Below are 22,438 nucleotides of genomic sequence, written 5' to 3'. Positions count from 1 at the left end.
CAAGAGAAAGCCTGAGAGGTGAAGGCAACAGTGATAAGTGAGACAACGAGCCTTTGCCAATTCTTTATGCTTTGCTATCATTCCCATATGTTGGCCACTAGTGTCCTCTATGATGGAACAGCAAGAAGAACTCAGCAAGTGAAGCAAATAGAGTAGTTTATTTGAGAGAGGAGAGGCCTTTATTAGGGAAACTGATACAATGCATGAGCCCAAAGGAGAGCATCTCCAGATCCACAAATCACTCCACTGATCTCTCAATCAAGCCCATGAATCTCTCAATCACACCTAATAGAACATTCTACCACCAAACTTGGTCACACTAACCTACACACAACCCTTTTACCCCTTGGTACACCCCATTACATCAATTTGTCCTTCATACCCCCCCACAAATTGAGGACCTCACCCAAGTAGTAGTACATGGGAAGCTTCATGGTTTGTTCACACCTAGTAACAACACTCATGACCCCAACCTATGACTCACTCTGGTTATGGCTCTTGGTTTACAACTGGTAGATTGGACAATGACTATGTAAGGAAATCCCCATGGGTCCAACAAGGTAAAACCTCAAGCATAATACTAACCATCATTTAAGGGGACATTCTAGGGCAGAGAACCCTTCTTGACCACATACACAAACAACTTAGAAAATGGGTCATCACCCTTGTCAAGATTGACTTGGGTGGTGAAAGCAGTGAGAACATCCTCTGATTCTTCTTCTTCTTCTTTCTGAAATGGAATAGTGGGGGCTTAGGTGGAGTGAAGGCCATGTGGCTTAGGTGGAGTGAAGGCCATGTTGAGATATCGAGCTCCACTCACGATATGCCAGGGTGACTGTTGTGCATTTATGTCACCGACTTGTTAGCTGGAGATGCGGTTGGTACACCACCCACGAATAATAGCTAGATGACAGCTATCCTTATCTACTCTAGTTTGTGGCTCAGTTAGTATGCCACCTTAGTTAGTTGAGTTTGGTTTGAGACCCACATATAGGGTTCTTCTATTTCTTTGTACTAGAGTTCTTTTGGCTAACACAACTAAGAAGAGGAAAACTGTTTTCAGCCTCCACCTTTGTGTGTATTCCCCCATTGTGCATGTGAGAAAGCCGCAAGTGAGACTCCTTCCCTCTCTCCCACAATCTTCACATGGTATCAGAGCCTTGTTCATGGTAAGGAGCTCAAGAAAGCAAGCCAAGTTCGTGGTGTCCTGGTAAGAGGACCAGTGTTGCTTTCCTATTTCGAGTTTGGGAGCAAATCTCTGCAGGTAGCACAGCCAAAAGTGCAGGAGTGCACTGTTTCAGATTGAGACGCCCTTCGCGGTGTGGCGAGAGCGCAGTATATGCTGCGGGATTAGGCAAAGCCCTGAGTGACTTTATTTTTCTGATTTGAGGCCATTTCGGGGCCCGTTTTGAAGGCGGAAGTTCTTCGCACGCACTCAAAAAAAGGCCCAGTTTTTTGCTATGCGACCACTGCGCGGCTAGTCGGTGGATAGGTGCCGCAGAAATTGCATCGTATGCCTGTGTGCAGATATATTGGGAGTTGCAGATTCATGCCTATTGCCTGTTGATGCAAAATCGTCACTAGGAAGTGACTGTGTGGTGAAATACCACTTTCGTCAGTTTTGCAGATCTGCCCGTGTGAGGCAAAAGCTGTGTTTTTTGCAGTGACAGAATATTTTGCAGTGTTCTGTAATGGCATCTGATTCTCTTTCACAGATTGTCACTGAAAAGCTTGACAAGAACAACTTCCAGGCATGGAAGTTTAGAATGACGAATTTCTTGATGGGAAAAGGCTATTGGGAATTCATTACAGGAAATGAAGAAGAACCTGTTCTTCCTAATGTTCCCAGTCAACAGGAAATGCAGGCATTCAAAGGATGGCATGAGAGAGCCAGGAAAGTTATGTACTGGCTGTCTATCAGTATTTCGGACTCCATGATTGTGCATATTCAGGATGCAAATACGCCAAAGGAGGCATGGGATACTTTGGCAAAAATGTATAGCACAAATACGCAAGCCAAGAAAATGCAACTCAAACAGGAGTTGCACAATGTGCAGAGAGAAAATTTGAGCATAAATGACTACCACATGAAAGTGAAGAAAATTGCAGATGCACTTGCTTCCATTGGGTCGCCAGTGGATGATGACGATTTGGTTTCTGTGACCTTGAATGGTCTAGGAAAGGATTATGCACAGTTCCGGACATCCATTGCCGTCCGTGAAAAATTTCCTGATTTTGAGGAGTTGATTGCTCTTCTAATTTCCGAAGAGCAGAGAAATGGGGGTGCATCTTCTTCAGCAGGAACTTCAAAAGAAACTGTCTTCTACTCAAATGCTGGCAGAGGTAGAGGCAGAGGTAGAGGAGGCCGATCTGCAGGCCGTGGTAGAAATCAAAATATGCAGCAAACGCAAGAAAACCAGTCCTATGTAGGAGGACGTGGTAACCCTAGAGGCAGGGGGAGCCAAAGAGGCCGTGGTGGATGGCAGAGAAGCCAAAATGCAAACAGCAATGTTGAATGCTACTATTGTGGCAAAATGGGTCATATGGCTAAGGACTGCTACAAAAAGCAGAATGACATTATGAATGGAAAATTGCAGCAAGGCAATTATGCATCTTCTAGTAGGCAGGGTGATGACAGAAATGAGCATCTTTTTATGGTGCAGCATATGACCAATTCTGTGACAAGTGCAGAAGAACAAAATGATGTGTGGTATGTTGACTCAGGTGCGTCAAATCACATGACAGGTCATGCAGAATGGATGCAAGATGCAAGGAAGATGGAAAAGCCAGGATTTGTGGAGACTGGTGATGATACTACACATCCTATTGTGCAGATTGGCAAAATTCCTTTGTCTATGCAGGATGGGAAAAAGAAATACTTGTCTGATGTATTTCATGTTCCGAACATCACCAAGAACCTGGTTTCTGTTGGTCAGATGGTTGAGCAGGGCTTGCAGGTCAGATTTAATCCTCATGGATGCTTTGTTGAGGATATGAAAAATAATGGTCGCTTGATAGCAAAAGGAAAGAAGAAGGGCAGGATGTTTACGTTGGATGCAGACATGCCTGAATTGAGTGCAGCAATGTTTGCACATGGGACCAGTGTAGTTGCAGATATTGATATCTGGCACAAACGCATTGGTCATGTTAATATACAGCGACTTAAATCAATGCAAGCCCAAAATATTGTTGCAGGATTGCCTAAATTCAAGGTTGCAGAAATGCACAAGGTTTGTGAAGCCTGTCAATTTGGGAAACAGGCAAGGAAACCTTTTCCTAGGCATGTTCAAGAGAGTAAAAAACCATTGGAATTAATCCACTCTGATGTGTGGACTACAAAAGCTGCATCTATTGGAGGCTGTCACTATTTTGTCACATTTATTGATGACTTCAGCAGAAAACTGTGGGTGTATTTTATGAAAAAGAAAAGTGAAGTGTTTGGGCACTTCAAAGCTTTCAAAGCTATGGTTGAAAAAGAAACAGGCCTGCAAATAAAATGCCTAAGGTCAGATGGAGGGGGAGAGTACCTCTCAAATGAGTTTGCAAGGTTCTTGCAGGAGCATGGTATAAAGCAGCAATATTCATGCAGTCATACCCCACAGCAAAATGGAATTGCAAAAAGAAAAAACAGGCATATTGGAGAGGTATCTTGAGCTATGCTAAATGAAAAAGATCTACCAGATTATTATTGGGCTGAAGCAGTTGCTACAGCAGTCTATATAATGAACAGGACTCCCACTGCAGCAATACATGGCATGACGCCAGAGGAGATGTATACTGGTAGGAAACCAGATATTTCTCATTTGAAGATTTTTGGTTGCATTGCCTATGTCCATGTGCCAGATGAGTTGAGGTCCAAGTTGGATCCAAAAGCTGAGAAGTGCGTCTTTATTGGTTATTCTCTGCAGCAGAAAGGGTATAGATGCTATAACCCTTCTACACGTAAGTTCACAGTGAGCAGAGATGTTTTTTATGAGATGAGCAGCTAGTATAAACCAGTAAATGTGATGATTGATGTAGATGCACAAAATGGTAATGCTGCACAGAATGCACAGCAGCAATCACAAAATATCAATGGACCTAGGGTGTCCTCTACCAGTGGTTCACATACTTCGCCATGGACAGGCAAATTGAGATCAGGAGAATCCCCTCAAAGCAATGCAGAGAGTGGTACGCAAGTATCACGAAAAGGAAAAGAGAAGGTAGATCAACCCATGTTTGATGTGAATGCAGGTCACTCTTGTGTGGATGGTGAATCCAGTGGCTCAGAACAGAGCATTGATGATGAGTTGGGTATTCCTTCTGTTGTTACACCTGGAGTAAGGAAGACCAGGGATGTTTTGAGAGCACCTGGAAGTGAGCCTATTTTGCGCAGGTCTACCAGGGTTAGGTATCCTGTGGATAAGCTGAAATATGATGGATTTACAGACATTCACTATGCCTATATGGTCAAAGTGATACAGGAACCAGAACCCACTTCTTTTGAGCAAGCCATGGGAAATGAAAAATGGGAGAAAGCCATGGATGAAGAAATGGATGCCTTGGATGCTAATGCTACATGGGAATTGGTGCCTTTGCCTAAAGGCAAGAATGCAATTGGTTGTAAGTGGGTTTATAAGATCAAGCACAATGCAGATGGTTCTGTGAATAGATACAAGGCAAGATTAGTTGTCAAGGGGTATGCACAGACATATGGCATTGATTATGAAGAAACTTTCAGCCCGGTTGCAAGGATGGCAACCATTAGAGTAGCCATTGCTATGGCTGCATCAAAGGGATGGTCTTTACATCAGATGGATGTAAAGAATGCCTTCTTGCATGGTGATTTGCAAGAAGAGGTCTTTATGGAGCAGCCAGCAGGTTATGTTCATGCTACTCATCCTGAGTTTGTTTGCAGGTTGAAGAAAGCCTTGTATGGCTTGAAGCAAGCACCTAGAGCATGGTCTAACAAGATAGGACAGTATCTTGTCACTATTGGCTTTCAGATTTCCAAGGCAGATTTCTCACTCTATGTGAGAAAAACAGAGAAAGGGATTATGCTTCTGGTCATTTATGTTGATGATTTGATCATCACAGGTGATAGTGATGAAGATATCCTTCATGTGAAAATGCTATTGAGGCAGAAGTTTGAGATGAAGGATTTGGGAGAGCTGCATTATTTCTTGGGCATTGAGGTGATTAGATCACCAAGTGGGATACAGCTCTTGCAGAGGCAGTATGGATTGGACATGCTGTCCAAATATGGGATGACAGGCTGTAAGCCTATTTCAGTTCCTTTGGAGCAGAATGTGAAGCTGAGCGCAGATGCAGGTGAGCTTTTGGAAGACCCTACTATGTACAGACGCATAGTAGGAAGTTTGATTTACATGACTATTACCAGGCCAGATTTGAGCTATGCTGTTGGGTTGGTAAGTCAGTTTATGCAGGCTCCAAGGAAACCGCATTTGGATGCCGCTAGATGCATACTCAGGTATGTGAAGTCCACATTGCAGTATGGACTATTTTATGAGGCTGGGGTTCAGATACAGTTGCATGGATACACCGATGCTGATTGGGCTGGTAGTATTTCTGATAGACGATCTACCAGTGGGTATGTGTTCTCTTTTGGGAGTGCTGCAGTCACTTGGAGCAGCAAGAAACAGCCTACAGTTGCCTTGTCGAGCACAGAGGCTGAGTACAGGGGTGCAGCAATGGCTGCATGTGAGGTAGCTTGGTTGCATAAGCTACTCTATGATATGCATCAGTCTAGAGATGGGCCAGTTGTCATTTATTGTGACAACATGAGCAGCATACACTTGGCAAAGAACCCAGTCTTTCATGCTAGAACAAAGCACATTGAGGTGCATTATGACTATGTGCGGGAGAAGGTTTTACTAGGTCTTATTGATCTAGTTTATGTCAGCACAGAGGATCAGGTAGCTGACATATTCACGAAAGCATTGGGCGCAGAGAAGCTGCGCAAGTTCAGAGACCTGCTTGGTGTGCAGGATTTGGGATTGAGCTCGAGGGGGAGTGTTGAGATATCGAGCTCCACTCGCAATATGCCAGGGTGACTGTTGTGCATTTATGTCACCGACTTGTTAGCTGGAGATGCGGTTGGTACACCGCCCACGAATAATAGCTGGATGACAGCTATCCTTATCTACTCTAGTTTGTGGCTCAGTTAGTATGCCACCTTAGTTAGTTGAGTTTGGTTTGAGACCCACATATAGGGTTCTTCTATTTCTTTGTACTAGAGTTCTTTTGGCTTACAAAACTAAGAAGAGGAAAACTGTTTTCAGCCTCCACCTTTGTGTGTATTCCCCCATTGTGCATGTGAGAAAGCCGCAAGTGAGACTCCTTCCCTCTCTCCCACAATCTTCACAGGCCACCACGGTGGTTTGCTGGCTCAAACGAGGGCTACCACGGTGGTTGGATGAGGCTCGAATTGGTGGCTAAACCATAAGTCTTTTCCAAGAAAAAAATTTGATGCACATGAGATTAAGTAGAGTGCAGTTAATTACCAGCCACCGCAGTGGCTCCTTCAAGATTAAAGGGTGGCATGTGAAAATTAACGGCTCAAATTTCGATTAATGAATGTGGCAATGATGGCACCACATGATATTTAATTACCGCTTAAGTACCAGTGACCGACATGGCGGCTCCTTCATGATTATTTGCATGGCACCACCATGCTCACATGTAACGTAAGGGTGTATTGAATGCATCTATGATGTGGGAAATCTTGAAGGATGTTAACCTTGTGGCAACAATGGCCAGAAGTGCAGTCTAGGACAACAACTATGAGAGTATTGTGTGTGCAGAGTAGCGGCAAAGCTCCGCTTGTAATATCTTGAGCCTGAAAGATGGTATGATAAATCTTAAAGGATGAGGATAGCCAAAATCCTCTCTGGAAAAGATCCAATCATACTTGCAAAATCAGGATCTAGAGAGAGAAATACTAAATCTAGAGAGAAAGACTAAAAGCCTACACTTTCTAAGGTCCCTCCACTTTGTGTAGAGACCCAAAAGATCCCTCCAATTTGTGTAGAGCCCCAAAAGGTCCCTCCACTTTGTGTAGAGACCCAAAAGGTCCCCCCCAAAAGGAGAGGGACTCGTCCAAAAGGTCTCCTGCAAAAGAGGTCCCATCACGGAGTTACCTACGGATTGTATAGAGAACAACATGTATAAATATCTCTCAATGGAATGAAGCTCCCACTCTTTGGGGTCAGTGTTCAAGCTCACTATTGTGTTCATGTGATTGATCTCCATTGGGTCCATGCTCTCTTACACTATCATGTTCTAGCATGCCCTTACCCTTGCACTCTCTACCCTTGTACTCCTCCTCCTTCCTCCCTCCTCCTCCTTCTCCTTTCTCATCCTTCTCCTCCTCCTCCTTCCTCCCTCCTCCTCCTCCTCCTTCCTCGTCCTTCTCCTCCTCCATCTCTTCTCCTTCCTCCTTCCTCCCTCCTCCTCCTCCTCCTCCTCCGTCCTCCTCCTCCTCCCTTCTCCTCCTACTCCTCCATCTCTTCTCCTTCCTCCTCCCTCCTCCTCCTCCTCCCTCCTCCTCCTCCCTCCTCGTCCACTCTCCTCTTTCTTTCTCCTCCTTCCTTGTCCCTCCTCCTCATCCCTTACCCCTCAAATCCGCGAAGGAGACTAGCTCTCCACTCCTCAACCTTGTACTCCTCTTAAACCCTGCAACCCCCTCTCACCCCTGGAACTTCTAGTTAGCACTCTCAACCATGTCGCCCTTTCGAACCCTAAAATCCCCTTTTAAACCCTTGAACTCTCGTGGAGGTGAGAGCCTCCATCAATTGTTATGATCAAGCTCTCTTTCTCATTCACGGGCGCATGAGATCTACTTTCCACACTTTAGCCTACACCTCTCACCGGAACATGACCCGAGGACCTATGCTACACTTGTGAACACCTAAGATAAAACGAGCAACAACACGACTATAGGTGACCAACACCCTCAAAACCTGCATTTGGGTAAAACAGGGACAACATTCGGTGCCCCTGTAGGGGAGGTTAGCACTGGAAGCGAAAGCGGAGCATGCGCTTGCATGTGTGAAAAAGAACCCCCTTCGAAAAACCATTCAAGATACATCCCTCAAGGCAAAGGAGTGAAAAATGCTTCCAAATGATGCAAAAGGATAATGTTGACTTACAAAATCACATTAATACACTAAAGACACAAAATTAACCCTCAACCCCCCCACATCCTATAAAAGCAACACCAACCCCCCTCACTTCTTTCCCCACACTTTTGCTAGCCACTTCCTTCTCCAAATTCCATTAAGCCTCCATATTTTTCGTCTATCTCTATTTTCCGTCCTCCAACTTTAGTCCACCATTTCCACCACCACCACTTTTTCTGTCAAAACCCCCTCCACCACCACTTTTTCCATCACCCCGCCTTCCATCTCCATCTCCACCTCCCATCATCTTCCTCCCCATCACCTCCACTTTCTCTATCCATCCCCCACTCAAGGTAACCATCCTTTTCTCCTCCACCATCTATCTATCTCTCTCTACGCCCCTTTTCCCCCTCTACCTCCACCCCCCATCTCCACCTCCACCTCTAACCCCATCTCCTCCATCCCCCCATCTCCATCACCCTCCACTCCACCATCTCTCTACCCCCCATCTTCTCCACCCCCCCATCCCCTCCACCCCCCATCTCCATCAACCTCCACTCCATCGTCTCTCTACCTCTCTCTACCCCCCATCTCCATCACCCTCCACTCCACCATCTCTCTACCTCTCTCTACCCCCATCTCCTCCACCCCCCATCTCCATCACCCTCCACTCCTCTATCTCTCTACCCCCCCATCACCCTCCACTCCACCATCTCTCTACTGCTCTCCCCCCCCCATCTCCACCACCACGCCCCTTTTCCCCTCCCCCCCCCTCCAATCTCCCTCCCCCCCCTCCTCCACCACCATCAGCTCCCCCACCCCCCCACCCCCTCCAATCTTCCCCCCCCTCCCCCTCCTCCACCTCCACCCCCCCATCCCCACCCCCCATTCCCTCCCCCCCCTCCACCTCCACCTCTAAACCCCATCTTCCCCACCCCCTGGTCTCCACACCCCCCTCTCCACCTCCTCTCCCCCCCCCCTCTTTTTTCCTCCTCTCCCCGTTCCCTCCCCCCCTCCTCCCCCCTGCCTCCACCTCCACCCCCCATCCCCCCCCCCCCCCCCCCCCCGCGTCTCCACCCCCCCCTTTCCTCCACCACCCCCACCCCACCCCCCTCCCCCCCTCCTCTCTCTCTCCCCCCCCCCCCTCTCTCTCTCTCTCTCTCTCTCTCTCTCTCTCTCTCTCTCTCTCTCTCTCTCTTTCCCCCCCCCGGCCCCCCCTCTCCCTAACAATACCTAAGGCAAGGCCCCCCAAGGTCCTTAGCCTTGGTTGCAATGGGCGGCTGTCCCGTAGCGCTCGTGCGCCAGTAGCGACGAGGACGCCCGCTAGCCCGACCAACCCCCTCCATAGCCTAGGCTAACCAAGAGCCTTAAGGCCCTCCACTTTATCCTCCTGCTCTTGCATCGCACCCCCCCTCCTGCATTTCCAAAAAACACCCCCCCCCCTCTCCGTTCGCATCCCCCTCCCCCTCATGTATTTCCAAATCCGTCGACGCCGATGCTCCCCCCTTTAAAAGAAATATTTTTTTTAACCCTAACCCTAGTTAAGTTAGTTTTGACCTAGGTTAGGTTAGATTTAACCAAGGATGTTAGGTTAAATCTAACCAAACTCTGCTTGTAGTTTATATTAACTGGTAGTTAGTTAGACTAATTGGACAGTTAGGCTAGCCTAACCTCGGTTAGTGTTAACCATAGTTAAGTTCGGATAGTTAGGTAAGTGGCTAACTACCATTTACATTAACTAGATTGGGCCAGTTAGGTCAACTGAGTTGGGTCAGTTACTCCCCCTCAATTAGACTTAAAGTCCATTCACACTTGGACATAAAGACCAAAGGGTCCCTAAATTCCCCTAACTTTTAGGGTCCATAACTTGCTTATTTGGGACTCGAATTGGAACCACAAATTCACACATGAAACCATTGAGCTATGGGAACTTTTTTCTAGCCAATCCCACACCATTTAGGCATCCATAACACTCGTCGATTTGCGCCCCCATGTGGGCCCCTTTTTCGTACTATTTCGCTCATAAGATTCCACCGTGACCTCTGATTGACAATCTGTCTACACTAGCACATTTTGCCACTCACGTGGACCAATCTTAGGCACATTTTTAAGACGACAGTCCCTACGACACTAATGCATCTCTAACCCCCCTAACAATTTTTACTCCTTCTTTGGGAGCCCATCTCATTGCCGTTTGAAGACCAAATCGCACCCAACTGACGCCAAGCTCAACTCACGCAACATACAATCTCAAATGATAAATTTCAAGTCTTTTCACCATTGTTTTCAATCTCGGTAGTCGCCATTACGTAGGCATTAATTTTGACTCGTTGATAGCATATTTTTTGTGATTATCGGGCTACGAAGGTTGAAATCAAATGTGCATTTAAAAGTCAAAGGCACTCAGTTACAGGATACACTTAAGCATTGTGTATGCACCTCAAATCTGGACAAAGACTAGCCCCTACATACTTTCGCGAGCTTTCTTTGGCCCTCGATGCTCTGCAAGAATTCAACCTCTCACCATCGACAAGCAGCATGGAGGACATAACAATGAAAGAAGCAATAAGTAGCAATGATCAAAATCCTTTAGAACACCTTAAAGAATAAGGCAACTGCAACAACAACAACAATGGCAAATGACACTTTGGTAGATTGGAAATGCCAAAGTACAATGGATGAGGGGAATCCACTAGGTTCCTTCAACTCTTCGATGTAGCATGTTGTGCTAGAGGCGACCAGTCAAATGAAACCAAAGCCACCTGGTTCCCAATGGCCCTAATTGATTAGGCTTCAGAATGGTACCTTGACCTTCTTGTAGAGGAAAGAGCTACACAGGCACTGCTATCTGACCAATTCAAAAGAAGATTCCAAATAGAAAGATTGCAAGATGACCCCACATTACAACTAGGCAATATAGATATGCGCAAGAAAGAAAAGGTTAGAACATACTTATGAAGAATGAAAAGATTAATAGCAAAGTATGATCCCCGTCCGGACGACAAGTACCTCATAGCATGGGTCATCTCTGGCTTGAAAAAATACATTTGCAAGGACATGAAAAAAGTCAGTAGTTATGCACATTTCAGTGACACTCATGAAGCTGCAATTGACATTGAGGACAGCATGATAGATTCTGACATCAATAATGACGGCTATAAATCAAGTCAACACGATAAGAAATCTTCAAAGAAGGGAAGCACTTCCCACAAAGATCGCACCACCGAGGACAAAGTGGAAGCCATGGCCCTAAGAGTAAAAGATGATATGATGCAGGCCATCGAGCAAAAGCTGTTGGTCTCTCAACCACCACAATACCCACAGAGAGAAAATGTTTGATGCCCACACTATATGGCCAACCATATAGCCAATAAATGCCCAATCTTAAGGAACAAACTAAACCCACCAGAAGTGGCTCAGCCCCCATGGTTATGGTGTCCCATTTGCAATGTTGTAGGGCATGATGTAAATACTTGTTTCTACAATTCTCGTAAGTACTCTTTCCTTTTACATCACCCTGAAGATCTCTCTCTGGAAACCTCCCCCTAGCCCAATGCTTGCAAAGTGGCCTCCTCTTTTGGTTCCATGTGTCCCATAAGGGACCTTACCCTTCTAGCCCCCTCATGGGCTCCTCTTTGCACCTCTTAACTAATGTCTAGGACTAGGCATGACCCTAGACCCAACCCTCTAGGCCTCATAGTATGCAAGCATCGTCAAGCCCTCTGGTTTCTTGCCTAACCACAATCACAATACATGGTTCCAGGATTATGGCTGACGTAACATGCAGCGAGGTTGTTGCGATTCTCCTATGGTTGCAGTATAGAGACAAAAATTTCAAAGGTGCTGAAGACATGGATTAAGCAACATGCAACATGTACCGGTCGTGAACATGGCCAACATGGATACACAAATCAAACACATCAACAACCAACACATTGGAGGAGAATGGGCACCATATTATGTGATTTGCAAGGTTTGTATCTGATGGTAATGCTCTAAGGATCCGCATGGTGATGAATACCATAGGGAATAGCTCGTAGGTCTCTAGATCATGGATCAAATTGTAGTATATAGGACCACTAGGCATGCGAGACATTTATGAAAGTGGCTAATCATATGGCCATCCCTACCTAGATTAGGATGTGGATTCATTAATGGAAAGCCTAAGTCGGGGATGTGGATGCGATTGCAAATGGCAGCCTTGGTGTGGAAATTTTGTAGTGCAAAGTGATGCGGCAAAGATTGGGATGGTTTTTTCCATTCTTAGGGAGCTTGGTTCTTTATTGTTGTACCCTAATAAACTAATTGCAAGATATGTTTCCATCTTCTCATTTTCAATTAAGGAAATGCCATGAGTCAATGAAGTTGATGCTATGATGAGAGGGACATGTCGACTCAAAGATAGATTGGATGGAGCGCCTACATTGATAGTTTACTTCATTGCGGTAGCAAAGAGTGTTTTTCAATGTGGAGATGGGGATAAGAAGATTTGCGGTTTTTGCATATTGATTTGGGTACTAGCATTGAGATGATGAGGCAAAAGCTATAGTGATATGCTATTTGAAGTTTCTTCAAGTGTGGGATATCCCATGCCTACTATTTTTTAAAATTTATGAACTCAATAAAGGTTCTCTACCTTGGCTCTGCCTAAAAGGATTGTTTTTCTTTCTATTTGCACATACTTATATGGCATCTGACTTCTACTCATACACAGTGTGGATTTGCATAGTCCACCGTGAGTGCCATGTGTTAAGGCATAAAAACTCAAGTTTATCCTTAAGGTGTGGTGGCAATGAGTGTATGCATATGGCATGAAGGAGTGTTATCTCGCTATATGTACACACATTACTAATTCATGCAATACAATTAGCTACATGGTTATCATTCTTCTCTCCTTGTCTGGTCATTCTACACATTGATAGTCTCACATGTGTTTGTGTCCTTATTGGGGCAAAAAGCTCCAACTGAAACATGCCTCTAAAACACCCATTCTGAGACAACCAAGATGGGATCTCATTTTTCCATGTTCATGTGTATGCTTCTAGGTGTGCAATTAGAATTATTCTAGCCCAACTTGATGGGAATTAGACTACCCTATGTATTATTCCAACAAGTTGATGACACAACCCAAGTGCAATTACAATACCACCAAGTGAGCCCTTGGTATGTTCTGCAATGTGCAAAAGTTTTGAAATTATTTATTAGAAAATTTGTTTACATTTTATGTGGATCATCAAGCTTTATTATATCTCATTAACAAAATAATGTTTCAGAGAAGGTTACTAAGATGGATGTTGTTGCTTCAAAATTTAAATTTCAATATTGTTCATAAACTTGGGAAGTCCCATGTAGGAGTTGATTGTTTGTGTCAGTTACCATCCCAAGGAAATTAGATAGGTGTCAATACCAAGTTACTAGATTCCAATCTCTTTGTAGCTGATTTTGATAAAACAGAGTATCATGATCTGCTATGTAATATTTATCTCATGCGACATTTCTTAAACACATGTCAAAAGACAAGTGCACACAATTAGATATCAAGGCTTAAAAATATAGCCTAATAGGTGGGTAGTTGTATTGCCAAGGAGATGATGGTGTACTGCACAAGTGGATATTGCCATGTGAGTGATCTATATATCACTCTCACAAAATACACATAATATTTAATACTATATATGCAAGATTTTTCAAATTATAACCCCATAGATGTGCTCAAATGGGGTTTTTTTATCAATTTGAGTGGCTGAATTACTATATTTAGACATTGGATGTGAAAGTTGTAAAAGTGTTGTCCAAGGTAGTTTCGCTAGCAAAACTACCTTGGAAGACCTACTTCAAAGGGGTTTCGCTAGCAAAACTACCTTGATGGCTTGTTTCAATGAGGTTTTTATGGAGAAACCCTTTCATGAAGATAGGTTGAGAGAGGGTTTTCAATGTCACTCCCTATTAAGTAAAAGTTATAAGATTGATCATCAAGGAATTTTCATAGAGAAGTCTACTCTACATGTGGGTTTCTTCAAAAGCCATCCCATTATGTTACTCACCATTCCCAAATATTCATGTAAATATCTGTGTATAAAATAGGCATTTCTATAATACTTTGCATATTTCTAAGTGAAACTATGTTTTCTTCCGATCCATTTTTGCCATATTTTTACATAGTTGGAAGCTCTCTTTTTTCCTTCACTCGAACACTCGGAAGATTTCGCTCAAAAAATAGTCATCCTCGCATGGGTCTATATGGGGCCGATGATGGATATGGAGTACACTCTAGGCCTCCTCCCCAAGTTGGAAATGATGGGGCTTGAAGTGTTGGAAATTTGGAAAGTGTATTCTCCCTTGCCTCTTTTAGATCATCCATCTGTCTTGCTGAGCCTTGTGGATGGTGTGTGGATGGTAGTTCCTTGGCACTCTAGGATCAAAAGTACCACTATAAGAGGGATCTCATTTAATAAAGTAAATAGCAGTGGCAGATTTCTCACCAGTGGTATGGTGGGTACTAGGAATTGCTACACTCTGCATGCCCTCTATCAAACGTGGTTGTGTTGAAAATTGTGGCTCCACTAGCACTCTATTCTACCTAGCAAATGGGTTTACCATGTCCATTGGTTTCATCAGCCTTAACCTTCCCATCATACTGGAAAAAGTTTCTTGTATCAGAGGTGTTGTAGTGGAAGGGCTATGGGATTGAGACCAAATCGAGTTAGAGTTAGGAGACTTGAGGCTCCAACATTGTGGTTTTCACCCATTTCTCCATTTGAAGCACATAGGGTCTTTGGAGCTAGATATATCAGCTTGGGATGGTCCATGTACTGTGTGAGATTAGAACTAAATCCCCATAGTGGATTAATGCAAAGATAGCTAGGTAGCTAGATAGGATGTTGTTAGAGGCACTATCCTTAGACTCAAGCTCTACTGCTGCAAAGTACCCTACTAGCTCTCAGGTGCATATAAGTGGAAAAATGCATGTGAACACCTCAAATAGGCAATGTTAGTTAAAATACAGTTAACTAAATATTTAGCATGGCATTGAATTAACCTGCACATAAAAATAGCAATTCAACGTGCTAAGTTGGGTAATTTAGTGTGACACGGGGTTAGAACTTAATTTAAATGGAGACCCCACTGCTAGATTTGGAGGTCACAACTGGAATTTTTCCAAATCTTGATGCCCAATTGTACCTAGCCCACCACCCTAATTAATTACTATCAGTCAGCTATCTCGCCGATCAAACTTGCATTGACCTGGTGCCATAAGGCTATCCCGCCGGTCATTGTCATAGCTCTATCCCTCTGGTTGTTGCCTTAACTCTATCCCGCCAGTCATTTTTGCCATAGCTCTATCCCGCTGGTCATTTTTGCCATAGCTCTATCTTGCTGATCGTCGCTTTAACTCTATCCTACCTACTTGCCATCCCGCTGATCATTGCCATAGCCCTATCCCCATGGCCGTAGGGATAGCTCTGGGAACACAAAAAATAGGAAAAAGCACATGAAAATTGGGACCTCAAGAATCAAGAAATGATGAAATTTGCATACAAATTGCATTGAAATAAACCCAGCGTTGAGGTAGACTCAACCTAGAATTGGGGCATCAACTACATATACTAACACATGCACTTGAGATGAAGAAGAGTCCTACAAGCTCACCCTGAGCCTAAAGATAGTGCCTCAAATACCATATTGTCGACCTCCCTACCCACCTTGGCATACTCAAGGTCAGTAAGCTCAAAAGTCAGTTCTAACTCATTGCAAGATCCACCACCAGCTGAATTATCTTGCTCGAAAGAGTCCATGAGTCAAGATAGAGACATGGGTGAACCCTCTAATGTTAGAGCCTCAGTGGCTCTGAACTCCACCCCCACTGATTTGCACTCTCCTACCCCATCTACAGCAACAACTACATTAAGGGAAACCTTTTCCAATATCATGGGAAGGTTTGGATTGATAGACCCAGTAGAGTGGCTAAACCCATTTGTTGGACAGACTAGGGCAATGTCAGAGGCTCAAATGCTGGCCCAACCACCGATGTCAAAAGCAATACTCAAGGAACCAAGTCCCACAATACCTAATGTCAATCAACCCCCATCATACCAATTCTTTGATGATAGACACTCCTATGAGAATGGAGTGGACCCACATTCTCACAGGGGTCCCAAATGCTAGAGCAAAGAGGGCAGAGGAGTAACCTCGAAGTTCAACAATTAAGACCCTCCACTTCATAATCCCCTATGATGCCTCCTTGGCAACAAAACATGGGAGATATTCCCTACCCAACAAGTGCCCCTTATAAGCCTATAACTGCAGGGAACATACTGCTCCCTAGACGACATCTAGACCATCTAGACCAACCTGTTAAGTTGAACCTGACCCAAGTCACAATGCCAATGCCTATTGGGCTTGGATCCTCCCATCCCAACCTTGTGCCATCAAATCCATGGAACCCTTCATCAGGACCACCAATGTATGGGACCTACCCACCATTCCACAACCTCCTCTTATATCACAAATGGTCCTTATAGATGAAGCTATGAGAATCCTAGTGCAAGCACTAGGAAGGGTAGCATGCTGCCACTCCACCACTAATGTTTTCAGGATGGGATACCAACCCCTGAAGGAGCATGCCTATTACAATCTCCAAGCTAATCTAACTAAGTTTGTAGGAGAAGGAGACCCAGTCTCCCATGTTGAGAGGTTTGAACAAACATGTGACACCTTTGGAGATATTGGGGATCTAGACAAGCCACACAAATAATGCCCATCACAATGGAACTCCTAGAAGAACCTTCCAATGTGAACAACGAATTATCTTCATCCTTGACAACTTTCTCAACTAAAACTTGGGCTCAACAAAAGAAAAAGATCTATGAGACATTGCGATCCTATTCACACTTGATACATAGAACATATATCACTTTATTACGGTGAGTATCATAGAAATGGTACATGTGGGAGATCGCAATGTTCAATGGTGCAACACTAACAACAAGAAACATGCCAACAGTAGATCCACAAGAACCTACTCCTAAAAATGGAGTAGCTCCATAAGAACCTACTACTGCAATCAAGGATCTCAAAGAACTTCAAGCAACGTTGCTGCCAATGGGATGACAACTACTTGCCAACAAAGATCTCCAGTAATGTCTTAGAAATTCTCCTTTGAAGTGATTATCAGACTTACTCTAGGGGTCTACAAAATGATGTTCTTGCTAGGTTTGGGACACAATTGGTCAATATGTCACATGAGGAAGTCCTAGATGAAAATAGGACTAGGTGAAAATAGGAGGTCAATCCTCTTCATGTTCTCAACATAGCACACTCAGCAAATCACAAGTGCATCAGCCCAATGGCTCCTTGGTCAGGAAAATAAGCTGCAAACACTACAAAAACTCAATACACCAATCAACATCAACAAACTCCATCAGCAGAGCCAAAATACAATAGGGCATTGAATTATGCCTAAGTTATCAAGGGCTTGGATTTGAGTTCACACATGGAAAGACAAGTGGTTTCCACAAGCAGCTCTCAAGGATCAACTCTAGGGTGAGGTGATTACACCAATACGGATTTGGATGAGCTTCTTGTGACCCTCAAAGCCTTTTTCACATTCCTTTATCAACATCACCATTAACTATCTAACTTCTACTCATCCTCGTTTCTTTATTTTTCTTTTCTTTCAGTTCTAGCTTAGAAGCCTTTCCTAGAATCCCCCTTCTATAAACCTATTCATTTTAGGGGTTTGTATGGTGTATTATCAGACTCCTCTTGATTTGATGACTCAGACAAATAAAGCTCCAGATGGTGCCACAACCTTATTGGGCTCAAATACTTCCAAGCAAAGCCCTCAATAAAATATAATATATAAAATGGACTTTGGGCACTTCAATGTAGAGAAGCAAGACAAAATTGCATGCACAAATTTGGACATTCAAACATGGCATTACAAAGACATAGTCTGACGAGAATCCATTAGAATTCCCACTCAAATCAAATATGGGACTGAAGAGGAGCATGAGAATGCACTTTACTTACTCTGCTAACACTAACACCACTATGATCTTACATCAATCCCTACTAACACCTTCTTCCTACTATCTTACCCCTTAGATTTCTCTTTTTCTTTTTCTTATGAGGATAAATGCCTTGGAAGGAGTTGATCAGCAACTCAGAGAAATGGTAGAGGTTGATGGTATTTTTTCCAACTCCTCTGATCTCACAGATATGAAGACACAGCTAGCAAAGACATCTCAGGATCTGTGGTCCAATCTTAAAAAATGCTTGTTCATTATTGCACAACGACCTTATGAGGCATTTGCATTTGCTACTTATGCCTATGAAATCATGGCACGGGAATTGGAAATGCTAAGAGCTACAATAGAGGGTGCAAAATAGAGCTAGATGCCAATGGATGCTGAGACAGAAATTTTTGAATTGACAACAGAAACAAACTATCACCATTACTCCATTATCACAATCTTTTCATTCCCTTCTTCCATTGATGGGTTGAAATTTTCCAAAATTCTCCAAAAGCCACCTTTCCTTCTTTCCTCTTCCCAAAGTGTTACAACAATATTCAACTTATCGCATGAGATATCTACGATGCGCTACTTGTAGTTCAAGAGTGTCCCGTTTGCCCTAGAACCAATTGTTGGAGCTCTTTTTATAGTTCTAGTCCCTTATATCAAGCTATCTTAACTTCTTAGTGTTGAGATATCGAGCTCCACTCATGATATGCCAGGGTGACCATTGTGCATTTATGTCACCGACTTGTTAGCTGTAGATGCGGTTGGTACACCGCCCATGAATAATAGTTGGATGACAACTATCTTTATGTACTCTAGTTAGTGGCTTAGCCAGTATGCCACCTAGGTTAGCTGAGTTTGGTTTGAGACCCACATATAGGGTTCACCTATTCCTTTTGTACTTAGGGAGTTATTTTGGCTTTCACAACTAAGAAGAAAACTATTTTTAGCCTCCACCTTTATGTATATTCCCCCATTGTGTATGTGAGAAAGCTACAAGTAGACTCCTTCCTTCTCTCCCACCTTCTTCACATGGTATCAAAGCTCGGTTCATGGTAAGGAGATCAAGAAAGCAAACCAAGTTTGCAGTGTCCTAGTAAGAGGATCAGTGTTGCTTTTCTTTTTTTTCAAGTTTATGAGCAAATCTCTGCAGGTAGCACAGCCAGAAAGTGCAAGAGTGCACTGTCTCATATTGCGACGCCCTTCACGGTGCGGCGAGAGGGTAGTATATGCTACAAGTGAGGGCAAATCCCTTTGTGAAATTATTTTTTTGATTCGAGGCCATTTTGGGGCCCGTTTTTGTGGCGGAAGTTTTTCGCATGCACTCAAAAAAGTGCCCTGTCTTTGCTGTGCAACCACTGTTCTGCAGGTTGATGAAAAATTGTTGTAAAAATTGCATCATATGCCTGTGCATAGAGATATTGGGAGTGATAGAATCATTCTTATTGCTTGTTGATGCAAAATCGTCACTAGGAATGACTGTGTGGTCAAATACCACTTTCGTCAGTTTTGCAGATTTGCCCTTGTGAGGCAAAAGTTGTGTTTTTTGCAGTGGGAATATTTTTGTAGTGTTATGTAATGGCCTCTAATGCCCTTTCATAGATTGTCACTGAAAAGCTTGACAAGAACAACTTCCAAGCATGGAAGTTTAGAATGACAAATTTCCTTAAGGGAAAAGGCTATTGGGAGTTCATTACTAGAGCTGAACAAGAACCAGTTATTCCTAATGCTCCCAATCAACAGGAGTTGTAGGCATTTAAAGGCTAGCATGAGAGAGCTAGAAAAGTTATGTACTAGCTGTCTATCAGTATTTTTGATTCTATGATTGTGCATATTCAGGATGCAAGCATGCCAAAGGAGGCATGGGATACTTTGACAAAAATGTATAGCACAAATATGCAAGCCAGGAAAATGTAGCTCAAGTAGGAGTTACATAATGTGCAGAGAGAAAATATGAGCATCAATGACTACCACATGAAGGTGAAGAAGATTGCAAATGTGCTTCCTTCCATTGGGTTGCCAGTGGAAGATGATGATTTAGTTTCTGTGACCTTGAATGGTCTAGGAAAGGATTATGCATGATTTCGGACATCCATTGCCATTCATGAAAAATTTCCTGATTTTGAGGAGTTGATTGCTCTTCTAATTTTTGAAGAGCAGAGAAATGGTGGTGCATCTTCTTCAGAAGGAACTTCAAAAGAAGCTATCTTCTACTCAAATGTTGGAAGACGTAGAGGCAGAGGTAGAGCAGGCCGATTCGGAGGCCATGGTAGAAATCAGAATATGCAACAAATTCAAGAAAACCAGTCCTATGGAGGAGGACGTGGTAACCTTAGAGGCAGGGGGAGCCAAAGAGGTCGTGGTAGATGGCAGAGAGGCCAAAATGCAAATAGCAATGTTGAATGCTACTACTGTGGTAAAATGGGTCATATGGTTAAAGACTGCTATAAAAAGCAGAATGACATCATGATTGGAAAAATGCAGCAAGGCAATTATGCATCCTCTAGTAGACAGGGTGATAAGAAAAATGAGCATTTGTTTATGGTGCAGCACATGACCAATTCTGTGACAAGTGCTAAAGAAAGCAATGATGTGTGGTATGTTGACTTAGGTGCGTCAAACCACATGACAGGTCGTGTAGAATGAATGTAGGTTGCAAGAAAAATGGAAAGACTAGGATTTGTGGAGACTAGTGATGATACTGCACATGCTATTGTGCAGATTGGTAAAATTCCTTTGTCTATGTAGGATGGGAAAAAGATATAAATGTATGATGTATTTCATGTCCCAAATATCACCAAGAACCTGGTTTCCATTGGTCAAATGGTTGAGTAGGGTTTGCAGGTCAGATTTAATCCTCATGGATGCTTTGTTGAGGATATGAAAAATAAAGGTCGCTTGATAGCAAAAGGAAGAAGAAGGGCAAGATGTTTACGTTAGATGCAGACATGCCTGAATTGAGTGCAACAATGGCCCAAGTTCAAGGTTGCAGAAATGCATAAGGTATGTGAAGCTTGTCAATTTGGAAAATAGGCAAGGAAGCCATTTCTTAGACATGTTCAAGAGAGTAAGAGGCCATTGGAATTAATCCACTCTGATGTGTGGACTACTAAAGCTGCATCTATTAAAGGCTATCATTATTTTGTTACTTTTCTTGATGACTACAGCAGAAAAGTTTGGGTGCATTTTATGAAAAAGAAAAGTGAAGTGTTTGGGCATTTCAAAGCTTTTAAAGCTATGGTTGAAAAAGAAACAGGCCTACAAATAATATGCCTAAGGTCAAATGGAGGGGGAGAGTACCTCTCAAATGAGTTTGCAAGGTTCCTACAAGAGCATGGCATAAAGTAACAATATTCATGTAGTCATACCCCACAACAAAATGGACTTGCAGAAAGGAAAAACAGGCATATTGGAGAGGTATCTCGTGCCATGCTCAACGAAAAAGACCTGCCTGATTATTATTGGGCTGAAATAGTTGCTACATTAGTCTACATAATGAACAGGACTCCAACTGTAGCAATACATGGCATGACACCACAGGAGAGGTATACTGGTAGGAAACCAAATATTTCTCATTTGAAAGTTTTTGGTTGCATTGCCTATGTTCATGTGCCAAATGAGTTGAGATACAAGTTGGATCCAAAAGCTCAGAAGTGCATCTTTATTAGTTATTCTCTACACAGCAGAAAGGGTATAGATGATATAACCCTTCTACTCATAAGTTTAGAGTGAGCAAAGATGTTTTTTATGAGATGAGCAGCTGGTATAAACCAGTAAATGTGATTGATGATGTAGATGCACAAAATGGTAATGTTGCACATAATTCATAGCAGCAATCACAAAATATTAGTGGACCTGTAGTGTCCTCTAGCAGTGGTTCACATACTTCACCATAGACAGTAGGTAGATTGAGATCAGGAGGATCTCCTCAAAGCAATGCAGACAATGGTATGCAAGTATCACAAAAAGGAAAAGAGAAAGTAGATCATCCCATGGTTGATGTGAATGCAGGTCACTCTTATGTGGATGGTGAATCTAGTGGCTCAGAACAGAGCCTTGATGATTGGAGTTGGGTATTCCTTTTGTTGTTACACTTGGAGTAAGGAAGACAAGGGATGTTTTGAGAGCACCTAGTAGTGAGCCTATTTTCTGCAGGTCTACCAAAGTTAAGTATCTTGTGGATAGGTTGAAATATGATGGACTTACAGCCATTCACTATGCCTATATGGTCAAAGTGATACATGAACCAAAACCCACTTCTTTTGAGCAAAGATGTTGTCCCAGTGATTCAACAAA

The sequence above is a fragment of the Dipteris shenzhenensis genome, chromosome 9 (assembly GCF_047967505.1).
Source record: "Dipteris shenzhenensis isolate YYH24624 ecotype China chromosome 9, Dip_SZ_1.0, whole genome shotgun sequence".
Lineage (NCBI taxonomy): Eukaryota > Viridiplantae > Streptophyta > Polypodiopsida > Gleicheniales > Dipteridaceae > Dipteris > Dipteris shenzhenensis.
Note: the sequence above shows the minus strand (reverse complement) of the source record.